General features: G+C 41.5%; 1 protein-coding gene across 2 annotated transcripts in view; it reads right to left on the bottom strand.

Moving 5' to 3' along the window:
* Positions 1-22,475, bottom strand: part of UNC5C (unc-5 netrin receptor C) — a 239,866-nt gene that overhangs the window by 153,669 nt on the left and 63,722 nt on the right. The gene's annotated exons all lie outside the window — the stretch shown is intronic.

Below are 22,475 nucleotides of genomic sequence, written 5' to 3'. Positions count from 1 at the left end.
CTGTTATTAGAGGAGCTGTTCCTAGAGTCCCTGCAACAGGGGGACTGTAGTCCCCCTCTGTGGCATTTCTGGTTCTCATCCTCGTTACTTCTTTTATTCCAGACCACATCCCATACAGGCATAAGCATGTAAAGCGATGCGTAACACCTGAGGGCATGGACCAGCTTCTCACCTCAGGTGTTTTGCTGCCTGTCAGCAGCCTGCCCACCAAAGCTGGTGGAGCTGTGCCAGGTCCACATCTGCACAGCAGAGGCAAGTCTCCGGCTCCACAGCTGTGTGTGCTGGGCAGGGCACGCTTGCTGCCATGTGAAGCTCCCATGACTATACACCGCTTGGCCAAGGACTTTTCTGCAAGCATATCCCCTAGCAGGTGACCAGGGCAGCTATTCTTCCACTTTTCTGTCCTGGACAGCAAGGGGCTTCTGCTTAGCAATTGCTAGGAGTCTGCCACATGCAACAGGGAGAGATATTTATGAGCTGATATGTGGACTGAGAACCTCCGGAGGATTATGCCGTTCCTTCCTTGTATTTGCTGCATGAGTTGTGGCCAAGGGTAGGAATAAATAGGACAACACTCAGTAGTGAAAAAAGGCCATCAGATTAAGCCTGAGAAAATATCCAGGGGATTACATTTTCAATACATTGCCAGCTCAGCGACAAGACTTTCTACACGTATCACAGTATCAGTGGATAATGTTTTTCTCGCTCTTCTCCCACTTCTCTTATTTGTGAGGCATTATTGCATATTTTCTAACACACATTTTCTCTCCCTTGCTTTCCAAGATAGCCTTTTGCACAGGCACACTGGGACAAAAAAGGCCTCCAGAGGTACACTAGCCTGAAAGCAAAATATCCTCCTCCACCTTATTTTTATCACCTTATTTATACAATATTCCTGGCAAATTCAAGTAAAAAATGTAACCTCTGCTATAGTTAAGATGGATGTTCAGGGGAGGCAGGAGAGAACAAAGCCCTGCTACTGCCCCGTGTATCGCAGAGCTGCACTGCTTCTCAGCCAGCAGAAGTGGAGGGTACAAATTAAGTGCTCTGAGGATAATGTGCTCTTTAGGAAATACGAAAGCTTTGTTTTGTCTTGGTTCCAAGAGTGCTGAATCAAATCAAGCTTAACTAAGGCTCTCTCAATCCACACAAAGCCCTTGGGGACCTCGGGAGCTCAGAACTGCAGTACGTCAAAGAGAAACCACACACAAATTGCAGCCGTACCATCCCCAAAATTTTGATGGTGTTCGAGTGCCCTGCCAGGCAAAGCAATGGGACTGTGTTCATTGCAGTTTTAGGCATTGGCTATTCAAGAGATACCGTTTTGGTTTGGTTTTCCTCCCCACTTTCCCCTCAAAACACTGAGGGGACCAGCAATGGAAAAAATGCTGATTAATTTCTGTAGCAACAGTCGCCAAAATGACAATTCAATTAGCCACATGCAAAATATGTGTTAACAAATCAGAGTATCTGATGTAGAATTAACAGCAGAAGTTTTGCTCAAGTATTTTATATTTGGCTATCACTTAGAAAGCAAACTGGCTACTCAACAAGAACTAATTTATTTATGCAGCCGATAAGTACATTTTTAAAGGTCTCTAAAGTTACAAAAAAAGTAAGCAGCAGCAAAATACTAGATTATCCTCTGAAGAAAACCCTTCAGACAGTCAATGGGATCCTACCTTACCGCTGCCTGATTTTAATCATCCCATACTTTTATGCTCATTTTCTATGTGCTCAGAAAAATTCAACACCGTGAGGCAAAAATTTCGGCAAGAGGGAAGAGAATGGTAAACCCGGGACGCTTGCCAGCTTACCGCACTCTTCTGAGCATTTTTTAAAGGCAAGAAACCCTGTTAGACTGTGTTTCCCATCCCCAAGGAGAGCCATGGCTTTCTGGACATCAACACTTGCAAGTTAAGAAACAGCCAGGTTATCACAGCAAAGGAAATCTAATTTGTACCCCCATGTGTCGCAGCATCTCCTGATGTTGTCTGCTCTGTCTCAGGAGAAGTTTTTGAGACTCTTGGGCCCCTCTGACCACCAGGAATGTGCCAGATGTCCCCCAGTGTTCTTGGTCCAAGTATGGGAGGGATCTGGAGCAGAAGTACCAGCTAGCAGGTCATGGCCTAAAATGTGGAAGGATAGCTATAATACCGAACTCCTGGTAGAGGAGCAAAGCCCCTTGGGTTGGAGGCTTGGTTCTCTGTTTACTGGAAAAATAAAACACACTTCTATGACTGGGAATATCTTGAGAGAAAAAATAAAAAAGGCGGTGCAAGAGGTGGGGGGATTAAGTCCTCTTCCCGGTCCATGTGTACACGGCTGTCAGAGGCAGGTGGGCACACCTGATGTGCTGGATCCGCCCAGCAGCTCCTCAGGAACTGAAAGCAGTTTGAGGGAATGTGACAGTTTGGAAAGAGAAGCACTGTGTATGTCAGTCATAAAGATAAAGAGAAAAATACAGTTAAAAATGGATTCTCAGTTTGCTTTGGCAGTGGAAAGAGCCTGAAGAAAACACAACATTGCAGTGAATTTTTCGCAAGTCTTTTGTCCTTCTGCTGCTGCCTTTTCCCTTACACTGGGAAAGGTATTTGAGGTAAAAACTAGTTGCTAAATGAATTGTGCAGGATTCCCACTTACCTTTTCAGAACTGTTTATTTTTCATTTCTTTCTTATTTTTCTTTTTATCAAAATAAACCCATTGGAAGCCAAACTTGAGAAGCAGATTAAATTTTAATCACAGCAGAACTTATTCATGCTAAATATTCTATATAATGGCTCAGGTCACCTATTAAGTTAACCTACACAGGCACCCCTTAATAAGGCACACTCTTTGTTACAGCCCTTGCTCATCCCTGGAGATACACAACGCCCCGTCAAAGCTCTGTGACGTCCAGTACAGTGGAGTAAGACCTCTTTTGCAGGAGGGCTCTGACTGTACGAACCCAGCATAAAATCAATACAACTGACTAATGAAGGATTCCTTTGGTTATGCAGCCAGATCCTAAAGTGGCCAAAAGCTGTCCACATAACACCTGCAACAATAGCTCTGTGATCAGAGATGGGAAAAGATGTTGATGGGACAGAAACTAAGGAAAGTTTCCCCCTGTGATAAAAAACAACAACGGACACCTGATTTTCAATCGGACAGGTAGCCAAAACAATTCAGAGATGTCTCCATCCCAGTCTGAGCAGGAACTGAGACACAAAGATGACACAGCCCAGGTGATTCCTTAATCCTTTGCACTAACACAAATAGGATTTTTCCCAAACTAAACAAAACAAAAAGAATTACAAACCTGACACAGATTGGAAAGGGTTTACTAACCACAGCGCTCTAGGTTAAATCTTGAAGTCCCCGAGTTTCTTAGCAATTTGGAAGGATTAATTTTGCCTTGTACATATTCCAGACTGTCCTAAGAACTGCTGCTAGCAAGTGTTTTTGCTTAATCTTTTGATTAATCTCTCTTCAACAGGGGGAATCGTATTTGCCACTCAATTACTATACAGCAGACTAAATTCTGTTCTCATCATTTGACTTATAAATCTCCCTGTTATTCTTTTTTTTTCCCCCTTGGTTTTCTAAAAACATGCTGTCAATAAATAATAGAGAAGAAAACTAATTCAGACCCAGATTCTTAATATAAAAAGAATGCAGATGACAGCATATAGGTCACCAGCTGTAGCGCAGCATAATATGAAATTTGCAGAAAATCTGTTAGAAAGACGATTTCAGCAATGAGGAATACATGATCGCATAAACAATTTCACACAATGATCATAAAATGAACCTGCCCTTACATCGCCCTCCTATTCTCCCACTGTTGTTTCAGATTTGTTTCTTTATTACAGGAAAATGTACCTCTACGTCTTATTAAAAGGTGTCTGAGAGAATGCTCTGCATGACAGATAGCAGAGAGCAATGCAAGACGTAAGCGTGACTCAAGGCACATAACAAGCCTTATCTTGCAAAATCCCATGCAACAAGAACTAAGGATACAATGCTCCTGTGTTGCTCTCCATGTAAGAGGGAATTTTACTCATGCTGAACAGAGTTACTTGCTCTCTGACTTAAGCTTTCTATCCAAATTCAGATGCCATTTCAAAGGTGAAGCACTTATCAATCTAATACTAAAAGCATGAAAGAGATGCAAGAACAATTTATCATCCATCCAAGGAATGATGGCAGTAGGTGGTGCATGAAGAAAATTCTGAGCAATGACACCAGGACAAGTCCCTCTATGGCACGAACCTGCTCTTAAAGAATGACACGTAGCCAACTGAACTTCAGTTTTTAAAACTAAAACCTAGAAAACACGCCCTGTGAATGGCATGAAACCCTCTGCACCAATATCAGTGGTGTTACCTGGGCAAAAAGTCTCCTGTAGCCAACTAGAGAGTCTGATCGAGTGATCTGTCCTGAAAATAAAGGTGTAAACACAGCCTGCCTAAATTTAAGCTGATGGCCCTAGGGAAAGCAGGTATTTCAAACCAGATGCTTAGACCATTAGGCCATCTGCTGTAGGGGGGGGGAAGAAAAAAAAAAAGCCAACTGCTACATTGGAATTCTTCTCCATCTTTCCTTTTCTTCTTATATTAACAGGTCTTTTTACATAAAATATTTATACTGAGTATTTTTTCTTTAATCTCCCTCTTTATTTAGAAATCCTAAGGCTTTATCCCCCCAGTTACTGTGAGGAGAAAGCAAGTATTATTTGACCCCTACTAGGAAATGTTATATGTTCGTTCAAAATATACACAAAGATGCAATTATTTCTTAAAGAGTCCTCAATGTAAAATATATACATAAAATATTGCAAAAAATATTTATTATGAAAACAGATTTCAAACTTAGCCCTGCTTACTTCCTTTCTTTAAATTAAATCAGTGCAGCTTGATCTTGAATTTGAGGATAGTTACTTATATGTATTTGCAAAATAATTTAGAAGGACGGGTCACTTAAATCACATAGCATTGTTTTTTCTTCACCTTTTTAGTAACTGAAAAATTTCAACCAGAATAATAAAAAATAAGTAATAACAGCAGGTAGGAAGCAACACACTGTCAGTGCTAAAACTCATGAAATCTGGGTGCATTGGGAACACAGAAGTTCCCTGAGATCACTCAAACCTGAGAAACTCAAGTCTTTTGAGGCTAGCAGAAGTGATATGGAATTGTCGCCATCAGTATCAGTGCTTTTGTTTTACCTCTCTCTCTCATTAGGCAATTGTGTCAAAGAATATAATCAAAAAGGAAACTGTGGGCTGCGTGCCCAAGGTCCCTGAGCACTGGTGTCTGTTGTGCCGCAGGCGCTATCCCTCTGCCCACGACACTTCTTCTTGTTAGGTGCCTTCCTTCTTGGTGCTTCCTTGGACTGCATGGCTGTCCTCTCACACCGAGGAGGCCTGCCGCTCACCTTGGTGATTCTGGTCTCTTTCCTGACACACCACCTGTCTGTCAGAGTGCCTAGAAACTCAGCAAGTGGTGGGCCAGCTTCAGGGGTCCTGTTTTATAGGACCCAGAGCAAAGGTGGGGGCAGTAGTGGCCACTGGGACCTCAGCAAGCATCTGTGAGGGAGTGGCCCATGCGTGGCCAAAAGCAGCTGTGGCTCCACACAGATCTACCCCAAAATTCATACCATATGACTAAGAACACGGTCCAAATGCTTCTTGAATTCTGGCAGGCTTGGTGCCATGACTACGTCCTTGGGGAGCCTGTTCCTCTCAGAGGTCAACAACCCTCTCAGTGGAGAACCTCTTCCTGATGTCCAGCCTGAACCTCCCCTGCCACAGCTTGATTCCATTCCCTTGGATCCTACCACTTTCCACTAAAGAGAACAGATAAGCACCTGCCCCTCCACTCCCCCTCATGAGGAAGCTGTAGGCCACCATGAGGTCTCCCCTCAGTCTCCTCTTATCCAGACTGAACAGGCCCCGTGACCTCAGCTGCTCCTCATATGTCTTCCCCTCTAGGCCCTTCACCATCTTTGTAGCCAAGGAAAGGTTGGACCTGGTACGTAGGGACATGGTTTAGTGGGTGACATTGGTAGTAGGGTAGTGGTTGGACCAGATGATCTTGAAGGTCTTTTCCATCCTCAATGTTTCTATGATTCATTTTTCACTCTTAAAGCAACTGGAAAAAGGAAAGGGGAAGAAAACCAAACCACCAGATAGCATAACATGAATAGCCCAACTTATGCTTGACCTGAGTTCTAAGTACATGGAATTGAAATAAGATGTCTCAGTGGTGCTGTGGTCTGCTAGAGGAGGCAGAGATCTTTCACATCACAGGTCTGGAGTTTATTTCCCCCTTCTACAGCACTCTGCTTTCCATTATACTGACCATTTCTATTTTCTCATCTTTGCTATGACATCTGGATAACAAGAAAGTCCACAGCACAGGCAGATGTCCTGAAGTCATGAGGTGTCAAAAACAACATCAGCTGGCAGAAAACCTTGCAAAAAGGTGTCTAGCTCATTTCCACCTTTCTGAAGCAAGGGAGACACACAGCTTCATCATAAGAGACTGCCTATTTGTACACTTGGCAGCATCTTCCAGCTGGGACCGCTCATTTTACGGGAAGCCAGAACTGAATGTGCCTTTATGTGAAGCTCCTCACGTATGAGCATCCTAGCACTGTCCTTAAAAAGGTCGGTGTGCCTAAATGGAGGACTATTACTTGTCACTATTTCAAGTACACACATCTTGAGCTAATCATATCCATGTGCACCAAACCACAGTGAATCTCCACTCCTTACAATTATTCATCAGGATAATTCAGAATTTGATTTTTTTTTTTCCCTGATCTGGTAAACATTTACTGCGGTATCCAAGAAATTAATCCTTACATTTTAAAACCCTAAAACAGTAGATATATTAAAATAATGGTCTTTGGAGAGCAGATGTAAATGTAAAATAAATAAGTAAATAAAAATGTCTCCTTCCCCAAACTTTCGTTTTGTAAAAGGATAAACTTCTTCATTGCCTTATTTTCAGCAGAATTTACTACAAATACACACACACAAAAAAAAAAAAAAAAAAAAAAAAAAAAAGATCCAGCCTTGGGATCCTCAAGTTTGAGGAGCTGGAGTCATTTTTAAATGTGGTTCATTATTTACTCATCACAAACTGATATGGAGAAAAATCTCTTTTTTCCCCCCTGCAATTGCTAACACTTTCCAATACCTTTACAAAGTATTTCACACGCCAGCTGCCCAGCTTAACTCCCATCTCACTCTTCTGCCCTCACCTTGCTCAGGCTATAGGAGCATCTTCTATTTTTTATGACTTATAATGTCTTACAAATATACTCCTTCTTCCAACCATCTGCACAATGGCTTTCCATTAGAAAAACTCATTGTCTACTCGCAGTAGTCTTGGCACCAGGTACAGACATTGGGCACAAGCATGGTGATTAAATAACAAAATCTGAATCTGAGTAGGTTTTTTTTTTTTTTTCCCTATATCAGATAAAATGTTGCTAGGATTAGAGGAAACATTTGCTCGTCATTCTTAGATAGGAGTGTGTGTGTGTGTGTGTGTGGTCAATTAAATCTTAATAGGGTGATTCTCCGGTTCCCTATTTATAACAGAACAAGCAAAAAGACAGAATACAAATAATATGGAAAGGTTGGACTTTATTTTATTTGTACCCATATGGCATGCAGGGTTGCTCATTTCAATAATAACAAATTTTAATTAAAAAATAAACCCCATAACTTTCACAACAGTCAAGTGGGAATCACTGAAGAGAAGACAAGACATTTATAACCCTGGCGTTTTTCCCTGCTCCTCAAAATGACACTTCTCTCTCTTCCATGCCAGTTGCAACCAGCTACATCTAATGGTGTTCCCTGTGTCTCCGTGCATTTCTGCTGAGAAGGGAAACAGAAGCAGTGTGGGGGTGGGTGGTGCTCTTCCGTTACGCAAAATTAGTCCCGCACACTACAAAAATAAGATTAGCTATAATGCCTCAACCTTGTTTACAGTTAAATGCTTTGAAGTCTTTATTTTATCAGTTTGTAAAAGTGATGAGAAGTATTGACTTTTCTAAAGTATTTTCATTGTCATAATGGCATAATAACTAAACAATCTCCCAATTAGTTATGTCATAACTCTACTGAGAAAGCATGTTTACTTCTCATTAAAAAAAATGAAGAACCGAGTCATGGAGAAATCATGCATCTGGACCAACTTAAGAAGTCTCTGCAGATCCACAAGTGGAACCCAGGCTTTCTAAATCTGAGTCCACTACACTTTCTACACAACTCACAGCCTCTTACTGTGATGACAACTACAAAATGGTGGCTTACATTAATATTTAAACATTTCTGGTTGCGGGCAGGACACCAGAAACGACACACAGCACAGAAACAACACACAGCACATGGTAAGGCAGCCCATCATCTGAAGTTGAATAGGACTATTTAGGGGCTGTTCCAATACAAGACAACTGGGGGCAGTACACTTGAAGCCTTCACAGTGTAAGCAACAGGAACATCTCATTCAAAAAAATGCAGAGCACTCAAGAAAAGTCAGAATCCCTGTTATATGCATGGAAACACCCCTCAGCAGAGTGGTTTTACTCCGTCTTAGCATTTGCACAGAAAAGTCTAAGCAGAAGGGAAGGAGTCCTCCAGAGCACTCGTGAAATCTCTAGGTCAATGGGAATCACAGTAGCATTCAGCTCTAAGTGTTTTAACCGATGTAAGAACACGAGAAATTAATAAAGCCAAACTGCAAGAACCAATTTCATTTAATATTGCTTGTAATCACTACCAAGAAGACACAAAGCCTGCAGAGTTTGGTGAAAGGCCAGGAAGCTAATTTGCCATTTGCATAAGTCATTTAGAAGAAGAAACTACTTAAAATTACATATCCATGACACATTACATGAAGGGGAAGGGAGCTGCCTTGATAAAATGAACACCATTTGCAAGAGAGTGATGAAACCAGTCAGGTTACAAGATTTGAAGGAAAGCAATTTGAAGACGCTGCTTGAGGGCAGACATTTTGTTTCATCCCTAATTCAAAGGAAGAAAAGAAGAAGCAGTCTTGTACATACATCTTCCGAAGTTTCGCTACTGTAGTGATACAGATGGCACCACACTACCATCCCCGGGATCTCCTCATTCTTCATACTATTTCATGCAATCGTCTTTGAGACTACCACTACTGAAGCACAGTACTTCCGTCATGCATAGGAGTAAAAGGAGAGCTATTTTGCCCAATGGTTGAATCTGATGGGAGGGGGAAGAGGGGGAAAGAGACACACACACACTTCATTTTCCCTGAAGAGCAGTGTGAGATTTCCAATCCTCAGCTTTAACACATAAAATATTAAGAGCCAATTTTCAGCTGCACCTCTGTCACTTCCATTATCATTCTACACGTCTGGAGGTGATAATGGACTCAGTAAATTGCAGCCTCTTTCCATCCCAGACCACGAGGGCTTTCACCTGGGGACAACGCTGCAGAAGGGGCGGCCCAGATATATGCTAATGGCATCCAGCAGACAGGAGTTTTCACGATGTGTTCAGAAAAACAAGACACTGTACAACAAAGGCAGAAAACTGCCAGGAACAAAGGAAAAAAAAAAAAAAGAAAGAAAGAAAGAAAGAAAAAAGGTGAGCTCTCTCCCCACAAATACACCTTTATTGCTATACTGGTGGACTCCTGCTGAAAATACAAACTTTTTGTTCAGTGACATCCAATCTGAGGTGCTTACTGCTTCAGATCAGCCACGGTGCTGAACATTACTGAGAGCTGTGATGTTTTAATTATGATGTGACAGAAAGATGGACCGTGGTGCGGGCATTGACGGAGCTGCCACCGGTACTCAGCGTGTCCACGGAGCACTGGGTGGATTGCAGAGCTCATCAAACAAGAGCTACATAGGAAGAAATACTTTTCAAGGTCCCAGCTCTGCTTGAGAGCCTGGGACCACCAGTGGTCTTCTCTTACCAGGACATGGGGATGCAGTGGGAAAACACCACCTTATTGCAGGCTTACTCATAGCCACATCACACTTAATGACATGCACTGAATTCCACAGGAAATGACCCCAAAGTCAGTGATTTTTTTAAATCACGACAGTGTAAATCAACCTCTGCACATTGTAAGCCTAAAAGACATCACCTTCTTTTTCCACGGCTGCAACAAACCCAAATCCTAAATCTAGTGATGTAGATGGAAAGTCTCCAACTGATACCAATGAAATTAGGATCACACTCAGCACACTGCAGAGCTTTCCTGTACTAACAAACAGACTTAAAAGAAAAACAAATAAAAATAAAATGGAGAGCCATACTATGAGGAATTTGGTGGTACTGGGAAACACAGTGTGTAATTGTAGCTTAGCTTCAGCTAGATCTGAACAACGTGGTGCACTTGGGTCCTGGGGACAACATCCCTTCTGTTCAGGCCCCACAAACATCATCCTTTAATTCACTGAATGGAACTAGCAACATTTGCTAAGACCTCCCCTTGCTGCACTGGTGAAGCAGGGAAAGTGCACTTTGCTATGACATCTTCACGTGTAGCAGGAAAGTGAGACAACATGAAACACAGTTAGCACTCAAAAGGGCTTGAAACAATATTTTTCCCCCCAAAGGCACAACTGAGCTCTACAACTTAGATGGCCAACACAATGGGATAAAAACTGGACCGATACCTTCTGAGAGTTCAAGCAGTCACAACTGACACGGGCTTGAACTTCACAGCACCACAGCTCATTAACAACGTTGAGTGGATACGCAGTCCATTAAGAGCAGCAACCATTATAATTCACTTGCTTCCCAACAACCCCACTCAATCATTACATCCTGTTACGGTACCTATTGTCATATCAGCACTTAACAGTCTTGAAACATTTTTGTACCTATGAAGCTACGCATCAATTTTACCTGCACTTACTACATGTGCTTAGAGGTGTACGATGCATAGGATGATATTGTTTTAGAAAGTCAAATAGCAACACTTGATCCAAGTTGTAAGGTGGCTGCAATTAGATCTCGGAAGAATTACAATTTTGAAAGTTCAGTAGGTTGGGTTACTCCAGCTGCATTTCAACAAGTACTAATTTTGCATGTGCCAGTCTCCTCACAAAAATTTCATTTCTATGAATTTTTAATGATGCTAAGTAATTTTTTCAAGGTCACTGAGAGACCAACCAGTTATTCAGACATTAAAATTGCTCACAGTTTCTTGGCAGCTTTGCAAGAAAGCTAGCAAGGATAGTGTGTGGTGGCAGTTGGGGGAGGGAAGACTGATGGGGTAAAATAGCAGGAAAAAAGTTAAAGAAAAATTAAAGCAAGAAACTTGATGGAGAACGAACTTTAAAGAAAAACTTGTGCTTTTTATTCATGCCCTAAGAGTTGAAAGTAGTGAAACTCACAACTTGGGCATGTATATAGACACTTAAATCCCCTTCTTAGCATTTTATCCTGTTTAAAGGAGTGGGGGGATAGTTAAAGACGCTTCATTTTATTTTGGCTTTTTTTTTTAAATTCCATTTATGTCACCGCAGATTTTCCAGTAACCTAAATGTGGCAATATCGAAATGACTACTTTACCTCGTTAACTAAGTTCTGTGAAAAAGCTCGCGTGACATTGATGGAAATTAGCAATTCAAATGGCTTTGGAAGCCACAAGAATCTTTCAAAATATATCACCTCCTAACACCACCAAAACCTTGCAGCTATGGGAACTCGGTGCCTGACAGCCGTGCAGCATCACCACCCTCCTCACTGTTTGCAACACTCAGAGTATTTTTTTTCTGTTCATCAAATATTTCCCTTTCCAGGCTTCAAGCTGTGATAGTTTATTGAAGAAATCAAAGGTCCTGCCAGTGCTCTGTGCCTGCAGGACTTGACTTCCCTACCTCCGTACTTCCCAGGACATGTGCTGAGACAGCACACTCCACAAAATCCCACCAAAAGTAATGTACAAAGACAAAGCCTGGTCATGGGGACATAGTGCAGCCTGGTCTGAGGTCCCAACACTTCTCAGTCAAATTGCCTGTGTCTCCAAGGCCCTGAGAGGACAACTGAGTTCTCCCTAGCTAGCTTCTGCTGCTCTGTGGTCAAGAGTCAGATTTTTGCTTACAGGTTTAATCATATTTTTGTACGACCAAAATGGATGAGGGGGAAAAATGACCAGACGTTATCTTGGCTGTACCACATTCATCAGTGGCAATGTACGCGACAAGCAGACCCTGGCCTGTTGTGCGACTGTCCGCCCTTCACAGAGCTTCTAGGGGTCCCGGTTGTTATTTTCTGATAATCTTCAGAAAAGGAGGACCATTAGAAGAAGCCTTTTCAGGGGAAATGCTAAGTCAATAATGAGCGTTAATTTTAATGGTCAGAAAAGTGAGCAGGGCACCAGCCAGAACCCAAACCACCCTCCCTGCTGCTCCTCTGCACTTCCCGGGGGCAGCTTTGTCTTGCCTGAAAAGCCCATATTGCCTGTTAAATCTCACCAGACAGAGAGCTTTTGCTATCAAAGAAACGCTGCCACAATATCTGTGGTCCTCATTGCCCCTGTCACTCCTCATTTGGGTGAGGCAGGCGGACAAGCCTCCCCACTCGTGGCAGCAGCAGGGGGAACAAGGCAGCTCAAAGGAAAGCGCCTGGAGGAATCATTGGCCTGCACACACGTTTCCGATTCACCTGCATTTAATGCCGTTAATATTTTAGCAGCTGCAGTGCCAGGGTCAAACTGAAATTTTGTACTCTGTTTCACTCTGAAATGTCAGTCTCATGCCTTCTGCTGATTTTTTTAAGCACTGGTGAAAGAAGAATAATAATAAAAAAAAAAGTAGCAAAAAGTTTACAAAAAAAGGTCAGAATACTCATTTCCATGAACTGTAATTTAAATATTGCTCATTGCAGGACCTGACCTCGCCATCTGTCTAAAGTAGGCAGCATTTCCATTCAACTCAAAGGGAGCTGTGCATCCACCATTCCTGCCAGGTTCTCTTCCACAGCAAAATTCACGGTAGGCCAGAGGGTGGGCTCCACAAACTGCTCTGTACCCACCGCATAAGGCCAAGAAGAGCCACCCTGCATCGGTGCAGATCCAGGAGCAGAAGCACCCCAACTCCAGTGCTGTGCCCGTCACAAGGAGTGGAAGAGGCGGGGGCCCTGCACGTCACCCTGAGGCACAGGGGAGAAGGGAAACCCAGGAGGGGTGTGAAGAGCAGAAGGTGGGACTCCGACACACTGAAGAAAGTTGTCAATAAATGTGTGTGTTGTATCCATGCGTGTTCATTCCTACAACTTGAACATATACTCTTAAGTATACAGAAACTGTTCTTCAAAGATATACTGTAGCTTTGTTTTCAGCTTTTTAAGTTACACACCCTCAGGCTTCCCTAGCGATTTATCAAATAGAAACCATTCACTTGTGAGACCTGATCCCTTTCTGATGTCTATTTTGTTATCTGTCCATTTCGTTCTAAATATCTATTATCTAGGAAAACGAAAAACTTTTTTCTCTTAAAAAATAAAGTTAAGGAAAAAAAATCCATAGGTCTATAGACGTGCTCTTTGGCAGAGTCTGGTTTGTGTTTCTTATATTATTGCCAGTAGCGTGATCTCCTCTGATCATCAGGACTGGGATACTCCTGGAGGTGTAAGCAACTTAGTACAAGCAGTTCAAATATGGAAATGCTTAAATATCAAAAGAGTACTTTGAATTTAAACATAGTCTTTGTCTGGGAGCTGGCTTATCCTCAGAAAGGCTGTTTAGAGCAAAACCTGCTATTTTCTTGCTCATGATGACTCTTCATCAATACATCACTTTTTTCTGCAGTTGCCTAGTCCAGCACACTGGGCTGGACTATGTTCCTTTCTCTCCTTCCACTGAAGGGACCAAATTAACCTCTGCTTGGCCATCACTTATAACCGGGCTTTTCAATCATTTTCTGTACATATTTACTGACTAGATAAGTGTATAAACATCCCCTATCTCCCTCCTGTAGACATAAAAATCCTAGACAAAGGAGTACCAAAACGATCCTCTACTTTCTCTGAAGCCTGATGATTCATACTGGTAGGTCAGCTATAAATTTAACAAGATTCCCAGGAGCATCCTTATTTTCCCTCTAGGACCAGGTATACCAGGAACAGTATTAAAAATTAAAATGTTAGCTGTTAGTTTTAATGAAAGAAAATTAAATGAATAAATATTAATAATTATATTCCCCAAACAGCTCCAAGAGCAGAAGAATAAAAATGTCAGGTATTTTATGCAAAGAATAAACACTAAAAAATTCTGTTTGACTGGGCGAGGTTTGCTTTGCAAAAGGTTTCTTGCACCAGAGACATTTTCTCACCACCTAGCTTGTTTTTCAAAGCTTAAAATACTTTTCTCTCCTATTTGATGAAGACAGGATAGTCAGCTTCACACTTGTCTGCAGTCATTTAATACTCAATTTTACTTTCATGGCATCCTGTCTGAATTTCAAATGCTGAAGCAGAATTCCAATAATCAGCAGTAACAACACATGATCTAATACGAATAGATAGGTTAGATTAAATTCACACCCACTAAAAGTTAATATCCCTTTAACAAAGGAAATGCAACCATTTTGTGTCCTCAGGTGGGCATTTAGTTCTGAAGCAGTTACAACCTGTCTACAGAAGAACCTTTCCAAACTGTAACTTTCTGTAGAAAGAAATAGGGCTCAACATTTCCCCCGTCCTTTAATATTTCTGTCCCAGTCCTGCAAGTCAGTGCACAAGGAAGATGCCCTTGATCTGCTTTTGCAGAGCTCTGACAGAGCTTTATATGAGGGCAAGGTCTGTCAGCCTGCAGACATCACTTTCCAAGATCTGGCACTTAAGAAAGAACACTATTTTCCTTCCTCATTTACATCATAACTTATCACATTTCATTGTGACTTACAGTCCGCAGTTGCAAAGCTAAAAGAAGTGTAGCTCTATTCAGTACAAAATTGTTGCAAAAATGAGCAAAAAATGAAATGAGCAGAACGCCAAGATCTCAAAGTATGGCTGCATGGGAGCTACAGGTAGCTGCCGTATGCATCCTGCTCCATTTGAGTACAAAAGAAACATTTCTCCATTGTGCAGACAGAGCCAAAAGATAAAACAGAAGTAGATTTAGGGGTGGCTTTTTATTCAAGTGTCTTTGCCCATGGTTGTTTTGAGACAGTCACTGAGCTCTAGTTTAAAACACTGAAGCCTCTTCTTTCTTGAGAGGCCTACAAGGAGAGCCCTTGTGCCTGAGCAGGGCCCTCAGGAAGGTGCAGCTCCATGCACAGCCTTGGACGCCCCGACCAACCTTGCCAGACCCATGCAGCCCTACTGCCAGCAACTCCTTGCCTTGACAGCAAAGACCACCTGGATAATCTGACCCAGGGAACCTGAGGATGTCCTCTTCCAAAACACAAGACTTGTGACAGGGGGTCCAGTCTGTATTTACCACCGGCGTTGGCTTTTCCCTCCCTTCAGTTTGCAGTGCAGTGCTTGCGAGAGCTATCCAACTACTAGCAAGCAGAATGGGAAAAGCAGGTAGGAGGTATCTCATGGCTTCACCAAGTCCTTCTGAAACAGCAGCGTGCGCTCTGCTGCCCCTTCCCCACAGCCTCACAGAAGCAGGTGCCACCACAAGAACTTTCCACATTTGTCACATTTGCTGGGGTAGTTACAGACTTGCTTTCCTAAGCTACAGTTCCAAGTCTGGAATAAAACATTAACAAATTTACTTGTTTTTCATAACTTCTACTTCATTAGATAAAATGCTCTCATTTCTCACACATTATAGAAGAAAATCTGAGCTGAGTTGCTTCGCTTGTTCCAAAGTCTGAGGCACAGCAGAAACATTAATTTTAACTCAGTGTTTCTTTTTTTTTTTTTTTTTAAATTAAAATTGATTTCCTAAAGGATCACATTTGAGAGAAGGCGTTGAGCAGCGAATATCACCAGTAATCAGTGTGGTAATGAGCCTGTTTTGTAAGCATTCATTACATTATAACAGACATATTTTACTTCGACATTGTTACAAGTTCCACTTGAAGAAACGAATAACATATATTGGCGAGCACTGGAAATAACGTCACTAAATACCTCTTTCTACATGCAACATATGACTCTGAATGTAAGATGGAATGAGGTGTTAGGAGTGAAATCCTGGTCATGTTATGGCTAATGGAAGCTTTGCCTTTAGGTGTCTATTCCCATGGTTAGGGCTTTGCTAGGGATATATGGGGTGGTGACAGCCCATCCTCCGGGGTCTGGCTCTGCACAGGGTGTCTTTGGAGTCTTTGTGAGTGCCCCCCCACACTCGTGTCTTTGAGGGAGTGGCAGAAGATGGCAGCTAGCTTCATTTAAAGGTGTCAAGAAGTGAGCAAATGCCCCATACATACTACCACACATACATTTCTAGGCTTTCTGCATCTGGTAGATTTTAGGTATCGCAAGGGTTAATAATTGCCCTCAAACTCCAGGGAAGTGGACTCGAAAAGTTCCAGAGTTCAAGTGCAATGCCATAAGCAAGGTGTTAAATAATAAAAAGAAATCTTGTACAAGGTTCCCCAGCAGGGGATGAGCTCGCCAGATTCTCCACCCGCGCTGACGGCTGAGAGCGCGACACCGGCAGCATCGTTCCTACAGGGTGTCAGAAAATGCATTACTACTAAGTGGCATCACTCTGAATGAAATCTGCATGGGTCAACTGCAGGTTAAGCTAACAAAACAATAAAAAATTTAAATCTAACAAATGCAGAGCCCCCAGAGCACTCAAGAGAAAGAGCAATGGGTGGTTTCTTGTATGGACAAAGGAATGAGTCCCCACCTCCCAAGGGCCAGCCCTTCCAAATGTGAAGATAAATGCATTTTTACTTTCCAAGAGATAGTGAGGCATTTACCCCAAGTGTGTTTGTTTTGTTTCACCAGCTTATTGCCTTGAAAACTGTTTATGGCCTTCCCTTTCATTAGTGAGAAGGATCCCACCTGATCATGTCTGAAAACACGGCCAAGAGGAGCACTCACCATGAACCTGACCAACGTCTCTCTGTGGTGAAATCCCAGAGGAAGAACTCTCACTTCCTCTATGACTACAGTATTTGGAAAAAAACTGGGGGGGATTTGGCCAATGGTTAGTATATAGCCATGCCACTTGTTTGTGACCAAATCGTGCTCTGCTGGCAGCTTTAGGAAATGGTAAACTTCATCAGAAAGCTGGAGGAGACACTTTGGCTAGAAGAGGAGAATGCGGGCAGCTGGACATCTCTCAACTTCCCTGAAGAAAGACTTAGCTGCTAGAAGGAAGAACAGGGCAGGAAAACATTCATTTGGAAGGAAGACTTGCTCAGGCGAGAGACAGTGTGTCTGGGTGAGGATGTGCCTCAGCCCAGGGCAAGAAGAATTCTGAAATTCCAAGAGAAATGAGACAATGGAGGAGTGAACGGTGCAAATGAGTTCTTATTGAACATCTCATTCCTCTTGAAGATCCTTCCTGAGGGTTTCACTTAAAGTCACATTTTCTGCATTAAACCCCACAATGAAATAATTGTGAGGCTCAGGGATATACTGGTATTTGTTCAGTAAGTCAGCCTCTTACAGATCAACAGGGAATAAGGCAGCTATGAAATACGTTTCATTCCATGGCAAGTTTCAAAGTGTTTCTGTTCAATCCTCAAATGTGTTTTGTTTGACATGTTTACATGTGCCACTGTATACAGGCTCATTGGCAATGGATTTTGGTTGAATTTTAACTTTGAGCCTTGTGCTTTCCCTCTTATCCCAAAGGAATGCTATATATATACATCCTGCTAATGGACTTTACAAATAGTTCTAGTGCTTTTAAGGACTTCTGTATTTTTTTTTTTTTAACATTTACATTTCTCATGAAAATTATTCTAAGCCAAAGAAAAATATTAAGTTAAACCTAGATATGTATATGTTCTAATGAAAAGGTTTCAGCCATATCTTAAATGTATATAAATACACATACTTAAATTAAATCAAAATGGGAATATCTTATTTTATGAGCTCTCTCCTCAACTTCAAGAGCTACTGTTTCTTTTATTTTTTAAATTAAATTGGAACAATGGCTTTATTTAAAAAAATAATGAAATGAAATAAACATCAGAACAGAGGAATAGAAATCCAAGTAGAAGAGTGCTGTGCAGGTCCACAACAATGTTTTCTTAGTGAGTGAGAAGCAGGAATGGAAACCAGTCAGAAAGAGAAAGGGCCTGAACTTGTTCAGATTTATATCAGTGTAGTCATTAAAGTGGAAACAGGAGAAGGTCACTGCCATACCCCTTTTGGAGTGAAATGCAGAAAACTAAATGCATTAGCTGAAGCTTTTGACATTTTTCCAAATTGAGTAATATAGAATATAATAAAGAAATAAACCTGAAATAAAACAAAATTTTGTCTTTTAAAACAAACCCAAATTAATAGCTTTGCCTCCTCTTTGCAAACACTATTAGTGTAAATATTTGCTTCAGCAACATAGCAATTTAACCAGACTATCCTCACCTTAAGGATTTCTTAAACTGCAAGATTATTTTTCCTTTATTGTTCTGTGCTGCCTGTCCTGCTTCCTGCTAGTTAGTAAGTGGAATTCCACAACGTCCAAATAGTGCTTTTCACTTAACACAAACACATATGCACTCACAGAAAAACAAAATTTCTCTGTTGTAAAATGCTTCCCAGGGCTGACCATAAGTGGTAATTCTGCTTTTATAAATATAGGCTAACTCAAAATTTGGCAATCCCATGCATACCATACACTCGGATTATTTTTAAACTTAAAATCATCCAAGCATCTATCTGTTCATCCATCAATCCATCCATCTATCCGTGCCCATTAAAAAAAAAAAAAAAAAAAAAAAACTTTTCATAAACAGCTCTGCTAATTAACTCCCACATTGTAGCAATCTTTCCATTACAGAAAAAGGAGAGGGAGATTGAATTTATCTATACGTGATGAACAAATGCCCTGGAGAAGCACTTGCAATCTATCATGTCAATGTAGATGAACTCCTTGGGATTTCTTTTCTTTGTTTTAGCATCCAATAACAGTAAAAATAACACTCACAAGAATCCCGCTACTTAGGCTACACAGCTAATCAACTCATGGAAAGACATTCAAGGTTGCTCTGCATTTACCCTTTTTTGAACAATAAAACTTAGGGGTTACTGCTCCCAGGTTTGAGGTCTAATGACTATAACAATTAGGCTCATCAGTGCATTGATTATTATTATTACAAGTGATGACAAAAACCTGATCTCTACCTGATTAAACAAAAAAGCGCACTAATTGAGAAGAATAGCAAATCTGTTATTTTTTGAGTCCCTGAAACAGGGCTAGACATCCTAAAGGGAGCCGACACCAACCCGGGTTACGGGGACACTAAGGGACACCTTCCTGACGAGAAGCGTTGTGGAGCTGGGCACAGCACCAAGACGCCCGTCCCCACGCCCCGACCCAGGCCGTGCCAGCCTGTCACTGCAATTTTCAGAAGTCATTTATGACCACGACGCCTCTCACTACAGCTCTGCAGCCACTTTTGCAATGATTTGTAGATGTTGCAGTCTACTTGCAACTTTTTTTTTTTTTCTCAGTTAGGGTTGGACATAGACTCTTACCACACAGTTATGTGGGCAGTTTGGCTGCAGAAGGGGTAGGAGCAGGGGCCCCATGCCGCTGATGTAGGAATTAAAATCTCCTTTCACTGGGTGTTTGAAAACGTTTCCAGTTCTGGGGTGTGTCAATGGGAGATCATCATGGTCTGTTATATTCCTCTGGCACGTGAAGCATGCCACAAAAGAGCTAAGGTTTAATTTATTTTATTTTACTTTTATTTTTATTTTTTGCCATTTTACATAGACAAATATTTAGACATGACAAAACTACTGAAAAAAATAATTAAAAGAACCCTAAGGCTAATTGTTTCTAGCCTCGTACTTTGATATAAAACCAAACAGAATGGAAACAAATTGGGAGAAATGCAAAATAACCACAGTCTCCTTCTCTCCCCCCTGCTTTACTTTCTGCAGTTTCAGTGGACGAGAAACTGCTCTGTGGGTTCGTATTGCCTTGCAAGCCTGAACAGGACATGGCAAACCCCACCTCAGCTCCAAAGCCCATCTAAATGAGAGGCTGTGCGCTACATCTTTTACGTGGTAAACCTCTCTTAAAAACAGTCTACAAGGAATATTGGTTTAAAAGCATGCCAAGATCCAAAGCATTAAGCTGCTTATTTCACCCCCAAACTAATGGTGCTGGTTCCACTTATGGAAAGAAAATAAGGCTTATTCACTTTCAGTGGAGGAGGGAATGTGTTGTAGGACATAAGTAATCTACTTGCATGTGAACAGATACACTTTCTTGATCAATAAGAAAAAACACTAGCTCCGCATTTCTCAGACAAATCTCCCCTTTTTCTTTATGCAATATTTGAAAGCTACGCATACATAATGCAGCTGCCAAAATATTTGATGTGGTTTTAATGCTGATGGGTAAAGCTTTTCACGGGAATTCGAAAAAAAACTTTGGCTTCCTAATGATGTTGAACAGCCAGCTAACAAACAAACATTCCCATAAGCAACTTGGAGGCTGCATTTTACCACAACAGCACGCTCCTCTGAGGAGAAAAGCTACCAAGACTTGGTAGATGGGAGGGAGATGCGCCTTGTGAGCTGCACGGTTCATTTTATCCCGTGCAGCACCATTTCACAGGGCACCATATTAATGCCGAGCACCGCCTGCTCCGAGCAGCATGATGCAAATATAAATTCACCTTTCAATCACTTCTGCGGGTTAATGACACTGAGTAATAGCACATTAGCAAAGTGCCACTCCAGACACCAGTCAGGCATGCCAAACAGATAATCTGACAAACGTTTCAGATTCATTTTCCATGAACAGAAACACTGTTCGGGCTTATTAACTAGCAAATCTGCATACAGTGCAGTGCAGAGCACAGAGGCTCCATTACAAGTAGCAATCCATCTCATTAATGTAATATATAATGGTATTTGCCCTATTCTATTGTTGTAAATTTTTTAAAAAATACGCTCATGCACTGTAATGTTGTAGTATATTTGCACTAATTGGTTCATACAATCGGTTCAAGCTTTTGATATAGAGGGACTTTCCTGATGGTTTATAGCAAAATTATATTTTAGGTTCTGTAGCTTTCAACAGTGCAAATAACCTAGGTAGCTTTCCCACCTCACGAACCGCTCTCTAATTTTTCCTGTTCCTACACTAAATGCTTCCCCTGCAGAAATACCGTGCGCATATCTGGTCCTCGTGTCTGTTACTACATCTCTGCTTTTACAGATATTATTTGAGGATGTGAAAGAGCAGAGCTACCAGGGCTGATTGCTCTCTCAGTCCAAAATCAATAGCAGATGAACAGGATTTGTCTTCTTATCTCCAACATAATTGATAACCAAATGGGAAAAAGGGCAACTAAAAAAGAAGAACGGTTCCCCAAAATGTTCATTCAGAATTGTAAATAAAATTACTTCAGTGCTTTCACAGCCTTTAAATATCGATCTTACTAGGATGCTGGAGAGCAAGAACGTTGCTAAACAATACATTAAAAGCAAACTTCCCTGTGGGTTTATTCAAACCCAATTCTAACAGCAAGTACATGTACTGAAAACCCAATTAAAGCACTGTTCCTGTTCAGAAAGCTAAAACAATGCTGTGTTATCCATATGTCAGCTCAATTCATATATTTTTTTTTAATAACAACCAGGATTTGTAAAACTATCTATAGATGTTTCCTTTGTTGGAAAAATCTTAACCATCTTCATTAGACCAGCTTGTTAGCTTCAGTTCTTTGGATCTTAATCCAGGAGCAGTGTTTTAATCTGACTTTTCCCATGAAAAGTCTACAGGGGAGACGGGAGTGCCCTTTTACTCTACAACTGCTTTTTTATTTTCTCTGCACTAAGATGTGACACATTGGTCCACTGTGTGAACATGCTGAGGTCTGCAGCGTCACAACCTGTCCCACCTGCCAAAAAATGTACCAGGACACCACTTCTGCCGTCATGTCCTTGAGTTAGTCCACATCCAAGAAAGCAGTGTCTTTTGTGAGTGGGTCATTACTCTTATTAACCATGGATAAGAGATTTGATTCCTGGTGGTGTAGTTGTTTTGTCACTCTTTGTCTGACTCCTCAGGCTTGTGCCTGAATAGCAGGTGCACCTTCTGGATCATCTCAAGCATAATTTTATTTCCAAAAGTGAAGAAAATAATTGGTTTTCATCTGATTTTATTAATCTTCAGGGATTACTGATTAACCTGATCTGACTGGAGACAAATCCTGCCCGTGCAGTTCTGTTCTCAGCACTGGACCACAACCTTACAGTGTGCTCCTGGCAAGGATCAGCACACAGCAGCATCCTTCAGGGACAGGCAGTCTCACCCTCCCTTTCATGATGCCTTCAGTCACCAGGAGCATCACCTGAAGGCCTCAC

The sequence above is a fragment of the Oxyura jamaicensis genome, chromosome 4, assembly GCF_011077185.1.
Source record: "Oxyura jamaicensis isolate SHBP4307 breed ruddy duck chromosome 4, BPBGC_Ojam_1.0, whole genome shotgun sequence".
Lineage (NCBI taxonomy): Eukaryota > Metazoa > Chordata > Aves > Anseriformes > Anatidae > Oxyura > Oxyura jamaicensis.
This window is presented reverse-complemented; position numbering and strand designations above follow the sequence as displayed.